We start from the raw sequence: 7,433 nt of genomic DNA, 5'->3' as shown, positions 1-7,433 counted from the left end.
ATCACAAACTCAAGTCAGTAAGTTGATTCTGCTACTATATATGTTTTATTGCCAAGTGAAATTCTGCAATATAATACAAAATAGGAGGGCGGGCAGGGTGATATTGTTCCCATGCTACCTGCTGTCAACGGAGACATTGTTCCCATGCTACCTGCCATGTCAACGCAATTTGGCCCAGACTGTCACGTTTTGATCAATGTTTGCACAATAGTCTTGCAACAGAAATATCTGTTAAAGAACATTTATGGAAAACCTCCATGTGCTGAATTAAAACAGGAGGAACGGGGTCAGGGGCAGGCGTCTCTTAGAGTGTGTCCAGGTCTAAAGTTCTTGGCCGGAATTGTGCAATGCAACGCCCGGACTTCTGGGAGGAAGGACCTACTCTCTCTAGAAACCAGGGACCTGCAGTCCAAGGGCATGAAGGCACTGGCCCCTCCGAGGACAGTGCTTCAGGCCGGCCTCTCCCAAACTCTCCCGAGGAGCAGCAGGTGCATGGCCTGCACGTTTGCAACTTTAAAGTCACAAGTGCTCCCTGCACAGGCGCTGGGAGGTTCCTGGGAGGAGGACCTGCAGGAGGCCTCACAGGGCCCCTCCCTCCACTCCTTCCTCTCCTGCAGGGATAGCCTGTGCCCTTCCCAGGGTGCCTCGCGCCAGGACGCACGAGCACGCCCACTGGTGGTGGGACTCTGTCCTGCAACTGCTCCCAGCATCCGTTGAGGAGGTGGGTCCGACAGGCGCGCACATGCGCCAACAGCAGGCAGGTCCCCAACTGCCGCCCAGGCATGGCGGCCTCCGGAGTCGGTTAGGCAAACATGGAGGTAAGGGGCTCGCGGCCCCCTCTCCCCTCAGGCGCCCCCTCTTCTCTGTGGTTCTCCTGTGGGCTCTGTGCCCCCGGGTCTGTGCTCACTTCCAGTGGTGTTTATACGGAATGGATGGATCAGTGAGTGGCGGGTCTAATGTGTGTGAGCTATTAAGTTCTCGGGCTCATTCTTTGTCTCCTGAATTCTGAATAACACAAGAGCTAGGAGGCAGCCTATCAATGAGATCAATGATTCTCTTCCATCATTGATGTTTCTATTTCTCTCTCCCCACCTCCCTCTCTGAAATCAACAAAAATTGATTTAAAAAAAATTAAATTAGAACTACCATATAATCCAAAAATCCCATATCTGGGTATATATAAAAGGAAATGAAATCACTGTCTTATAGTGATATCTTCACCCCTTGTTCTTTGCTGCCTTGTTCACAATAGCCAGGAAATAGAAACAAGTGTCCATCAACAGATGGATAAAGAAAATGTATTTATAATACAATGGCATTTTATTCATCCATTAAAAAAGGAAGAAATCCTTCCACTCTGACAGCTGGATGGGTCTTAAAGGCATTATGCTAAGTGAAATAAGTCAGATAGAGACATATACCATATTATCTGACATGTGTAAATTCTAAAACACAAATATTAGATCATAGATACAGAGAACAGATTGACAGAGCCAGAAGGTGGGAGAAGAGGGCACAAAATGGGTGGAGAGGGTCAAAAGACACAAACTTCCAATTATAAAATTAAGACATGGGGCTGCAATGTACAGCTTGATGATTATCGTTAATAATACTGTATTTGTATATTTGAAAGCTGCTAAGGGAGTAGATCTTCAAAGTTCTCATCACCAGAAAAAAAGACTTTTGTACCTATCTATGGGGACTGATATTAACTAGACATTGTGGTGATCATTTGCAATATATACAAGTAATGAATCATTATGTTGTACAATTGAAACTAATATAACGTTATATGCCAATTACACCTCAATAAAAACAAAGACAATTGATAGTGTTATCCTGGTAGAAGAAAAATGTGTCTTCTTATTTATTTAGGAACATTCTACATTATTCAAGTTTTCTGCTGCTGATTAAAAAGGATTATACATGTTTCTGCTCCTAATGGGATTAAAGGAAATAACATAATCACAGCATAGGCAAAACTCATAGCTAAAACCCAGAGAGAGGGACATAAAAGCTGTAGTCTGACCATTCTAGAATTTTGTGACCAAGTATAAATGGGGCTCAAACCATATGGGGGGAGTCACTAAGTCCCAAGTCCCTAAGGCATATTTGAAGACAGTTTATAGTGAGCCATTCTTCATAAGAATTTATATGATTCATAGAACTATGAACTCATACTGATTAATAGAATTACAAATTCATAGTGATTTTTAGAACTGTGAGTTCATCTGATTCACAGAGCCATAGTTTCATATTGATATCTCCAATTCTAGTCCAGCACCACAGAGCACATTATAGCTTTCCTTTTTTATTTAGTTTCTTTCTCCAACAGATAGAAGCTGACTCGCAAAATCCACAATATATTTAGTTCTTGTTCAGCCCTAGAATACACATTTAAAAGCAGGGGGTACCACCAATCTTTTTTATTTTAATAATTTTTAAGCACATGAAAAATTTACGTATTTCTATATGTAAGAACAATTAAAGAATATACTCAAAGAAGTGTCCCTCTTCCTGTGCCTTCTGCCCTATTTCCATTTTCCCACCTTGCATCTTGCCCCTTGGCCCTTTCCATCTCTATCATCTCTTTTGTTTTTCATTTATTCTATTTATTAAGGGTTTTTTGCACATGTGAGTAAATACATGTATATTTCTGTTTCCTTTCCTTATCTGAAAAATAGATCCTTCATGAGGAAGTTCTTTAAGTCCAATCCAATACTTAGACAAATGATAAAACTCAAGTATTTAGCAACTTGAAGTGAATTCATACAGGAATGAATAATAGCTTCTAAAACTAAACTGAATTATTGAATCTACTTTCTATTTCTCTCTATCCATAAACAATCTGAACCTGATTATGAATATCTAAAGGCACTTACCATTCAACCTGACTTAACATTCAACCTCAGTGTAAGCACAAAAAAGGCAACAGGCACCCTGCTGGCCATTCTGATCTATCAAAATGCTCATCTGTTTCTAATCTCACTATATATGTAAGCTTAAAAATTTATTATCAGTCGATACGAAGATTTGGGTTAACTGAACCTCTGATGCCATTCAGCTCCAAGATTCTATGAGTCTCTGTTCCCATGGTGCCATGGTTCTGACATTCCAAGCTGCAGGAGACTCATTTTACTGAGGCATTTACAGGCAGCCTCCTCCTCATGTCTTGAACCTCCTCTGCCAAAGTTTGAACATGGGTGGAATGGGCTACACAGTGAAGAAAAGCACCATGAAAATAGGAGACCCCTTATACCTACGGAAGGCCCTTGTGAACAACCTTGGAGAGGAAAAGAGGACTAGGCTCCATGTTCAAAAACTCCAGAAGGCATTACTTATCCGGTTTAGGGAGATCGATAAAGAAAAAACAGCTCTGAAGATTTTTTTAGGAAACCTTCACAAGACAACTGGCTATTTTCCTCAACAACCTTTCTGGTGACCAGTGCCACTGACAGTGAAAAGTTTATGGACAAGGTTCAATACAAAGCTCATCTGCATTCTCCTTCTGTTATCTCCATGTAAACTAAGAAAGCAGGACAACACATCACTGGGACAGTTTAGAAAAGGAAAAAAGACTATACAATTGAAGATAAAAATGGAACATCTACAGGAGAATCCAAAGAGAGAATAAGGCATTGTTTTGTTTTTTTTTCAGATGTTCCCATGTCTTTATAACTTGAAGGGATAATATGCAGTACATATATTATTTCCATTCGAACTTTCCTTGAGACAAGAATAAAGCTTTTTTTTGTGCAGAGATATTTCTGATATCATGAAATACATATATTTGTCTTAATCCTGCTTTTGTCTCATTGATATCATTTTCAACTATTTTTTACAATTTTAATAGCATGGATAAAAATTGAGCCAAAAATTAGAATGAAAATAATAGTAGGAAAGCATAGAATCATGATTCAGTAAGGGAAGGTTGCTGAGATGGTAGGCCAGGCTGAGAAAAGGGACTGTTTGGATAAGAAATAGCCCAGTCGGAGGAAGGCTGAAGGTCAAGAGTAAAGTTGCATAAGAGTTGATCAAGATGTCCTAAAACCTTTCCTGCATGGAGTGTTCTGTTGATGCAAAGAGGTGCCTGATCTGCTGGGACAGTGTTGGTTGTTACTTGTCCTTTGGAGACTTCGTTGGATGAGTGTTTGGTTTAAGTATGACTGGAGTAACTGAATGGCTCTGCCTGTGAGTTTTCCTCTTGTCATTTCTGTGATTTGGAAGTTATAAAGTTCATCAAGGCACATGAGCTGAAACAGGGCCCTCCATGAATTTTATAGAGGAAGGATAGACTGGAGTTGGCCCATGCATGTAAGGAGGTTGGGGCTGCCATCTAGCTAGTTGATAAGAGGGAAGACAGAGCCAGCAGTTTTGTGTGAGAGTGGGGTTGGTGGTATTGAAGAAATGATATATTAGGTTGAGGGTTCAAGAGAGATAGTGAGGACTTGGGAGATTTTTAAGAGGGACGGAGTAGACTTGCATACACAATAAGAGGAGGAGAAGGGTTGGGGAGGTTGTTGTAGACTAACAGCTATGGGTGTAATTCCAATCAGATGGCATAAGGCAAAGGCGCATTAAAAAAATCAAAAATGACAAGGGAGATCCTGAGGAATAAATGGTGAGTAAGAGCCTCCTGGTCTATCATGAGACTAAATTCTAGTTGAGTTAATCCCGAGTTCACTTCTAGCCAGCAGGTTATTTGGTCCCAAGAAAAGACTATGAAATCTCCCTGGAGATAACAATCCCACAAGAAAGTCAGTAACTGTGTTTCAGCACTGAGACAAAGAGAAGGGACTTCTTTGAGTAAGGATAAGATAAGACCATAGAATTGTTCCGTGGTATGTCATTGGGTAGGGAAGGGGCTGGTTGGGGCAGGGGGCAGAGAGAGCAGCACAAACAGAACAGTGAGGGGCAATGGCGGAAGCCTGGCTCATAGGGGATTAGGGTAAGAGTCTGGGGCTTACCGTTCCTCAAGAAGTTTTGTAAGTTTGAGGTGAGTTGTTCTGAGACTGACGCTCTGATACAAGCTACTTGGCAGTGGAGCCTGGGGTGTAGGGGCTTGCTTCAACTTGGAGGAGTGGATCCAAGATGCATATCCCTGTCAGTTTGGTCAGGAGTACCTGGTGTGGGCCTGTCCACTTGGGCTTCATCATTCTTATGCTGTGGAATGCCTGGAGCAGTGGTCGGCAAACTCATTAGTCAACAGAACCAAATATCAACAGTACAACGATTGAAATTTCTTTTGAGAGCCAAATTTTTTAAACTTAAACTATATAGGTAGGTACATTGTTATTAAGTAGGGTACTCCTAACCTGGCCTTTGCTAAAAACGTCCTCAGCCTGATTCACAGGCAGAGCCATTCAGTTCCTCCAGTCATACTTAAACCAAACACTCATCCAACAAAGTCTCCAACCTTCCTTTACAGAGTCCTTCCAACTCTCCCATCCACACTCACCTTGTATACTTGTTTCGGATAGATGAGCGTGGATGGGAGAGTTGGGAGGGGTCGACCTCAGAACCGTACCTCAAAACAATGTACCTCCCCGGCGCTTCATATCCCGAAGCTCGCCTGCGCCTCATCTCCCCTCGCCTGACTGACCGACACCCCCCACTTCTTCTAACACTACTTCTTCAAAATAGACTCGCCCAGGCCGAAAACTGACTTCTGCGCATGGGCCACGATGTTTCAATCGCACTGTACATGTGCACCTGCCCGTGGTATTTTGTGGAAGAGCCACACTCAAGGGGCCAAAGAGCCGCATGTGGCTTGCGAGCCACGGTTTCCGACCGCTGGCCTGGAGGAATACCCAATCTCGGCTCTCGTGGAGGATTAAGGGTGGAGTCCGGGGTAGGCCTGGGGAGAACTGTGTTGGCATGCTGCCAAAGGAGGTTGAGGGTGGGGAGGTAGTCTCCCAAAGGGCTAGAGGCTGTTGGGAACTTTTCAAATAGGAACTTATGCCATACATAAGTTCCAAAGGGCTAAGGAATGTGGGAGATCGAATGTGAATTAGGGCTAAGGGGAGTAGGGTGATCCAGGTTTCTTGGATCTCAAGACTTAGTTTAGAGAGGTGTTGTTTCAGGATTGAGTTCATTTTCCCAACCTTGCCAGAGGATTGAGGATGGTAAGGGATGTGTAGGTTCCAACAGATCTGAAGGGCAGTGGCAACCCCTTGGGTGGCTTTAGATATGAAGGCTGGACCAGGATCCGGCTGTAGGGAGGTGGGCAGGCCAAAGTGAGGAAAGAGATGTTCAGCAAGGGCCTTAACTACCTCGGTGGCCTTTTCTGAGGTGGCAGGAAAGGCCTCTACCCAACCAGAGAAAGTGTTTGCAAAGGTTAGTAGGTATTTGAAATGCCTTGCAGGGGGCATGTGTGTGAAGTCAACCTGCCAGTCTTGACCGGGAATCTGTCCTTTGGCTTGGTGAGTGGAAAAGATGGGGGCATTTTGAGGGCACTCTGGGGAGAGGTCTGAAAGCAAGTAGAACATTGACTGATTATGTTTTTGAGGTGTGTGGCCATCTGGTGACTAATGATCAGGGGTTGAAGGAACTTAAGGAAGGGCCTCCATCCTACGTGGAGGGAGTTGTGTACTGGGGTTAGGATCTGGGCTGTCTGTTGTTGTGGGAGGATCAGTTTTCCTGCGATGGTGAGCCAGGGCCCTTCCCAAACATCTCCTGCCTGTGTGAGTTGGGCGATTTCTTCAGTAAGAGGCGTGTAAAGCAGGGATAGCTAAGAGCTGGGATTCCACATGTTAGTGTGTGGCTGCCATTCTTGCCTTCCTGTCTGCCTTGTTGTTCCCTAGGGCAATGAGTGCTCTGTCAGACTGATGCTCCTTGCAGTGGATTACTGCTGCCACTTTAGGGAGTCTTGCGCCTGAAGGAGCTTAAGAATGAGGTTGGCTTGGTGATCAGGGACCCTCTCCTCCCACTTTGTTGCGTGTGAGTAGAGGATGTGAAAGGCATAGCAGGAGTTGGTCTAGATGTTGACAGTCTGCTCAGTTGCTAGAGTTAATGCTCAAGTAAGGGTTATGCCTTCTGCGAGGAGGTGCTGGGGGGCAGGGCAGAGCCCCTGATTCTATAGTGTGGGTATTGGAGCCAACTGTATAACCAGCCATGCATCGATGGCTGTGTGTACTGGCAGTGGAGGGAGGGGTCCTGTGAGGCCTCCTGCAGGTCCTCCTCCCAGGAACCTCCCAGCGCCTGTGCAGGGAGCACTTGCGACTTTAAAGTTGCAAACGTGCAGTCCATGCTCTTGGCTGCCCCTCAGGACAGAGTTTGGGAGAGGCCGGCCTGAAGCACTGTCCTCGGAGGGGCCAGTGCCTTCATGCCCTTGGACTGCATGTCTGTGGTTTCCAGAAAGAGTAGGTCTGTCCTCCTAGAAGTCCGGGCGTTGCATTGCACAATTCTGGTCAAGAACTTTACACCTGGACACA

This window comes from Myotis davidii, unplaced genomic scaffold (genome assembly GCF_000327345.1).
Source record: "Myotis davidii unplaced genomic scaffold, ASM32734v1 scaffold2043, whole genome shotgun sequence".
Classification (NCBI taxonomy): Eukaryota; Metazoa; Chordata; class Mammalia; order Chiroptera; family Vespertilionidae; genus Myotis; species Myotis davidii.
This window is presented reverse-complemented; position numbering follows the sequence as displayed.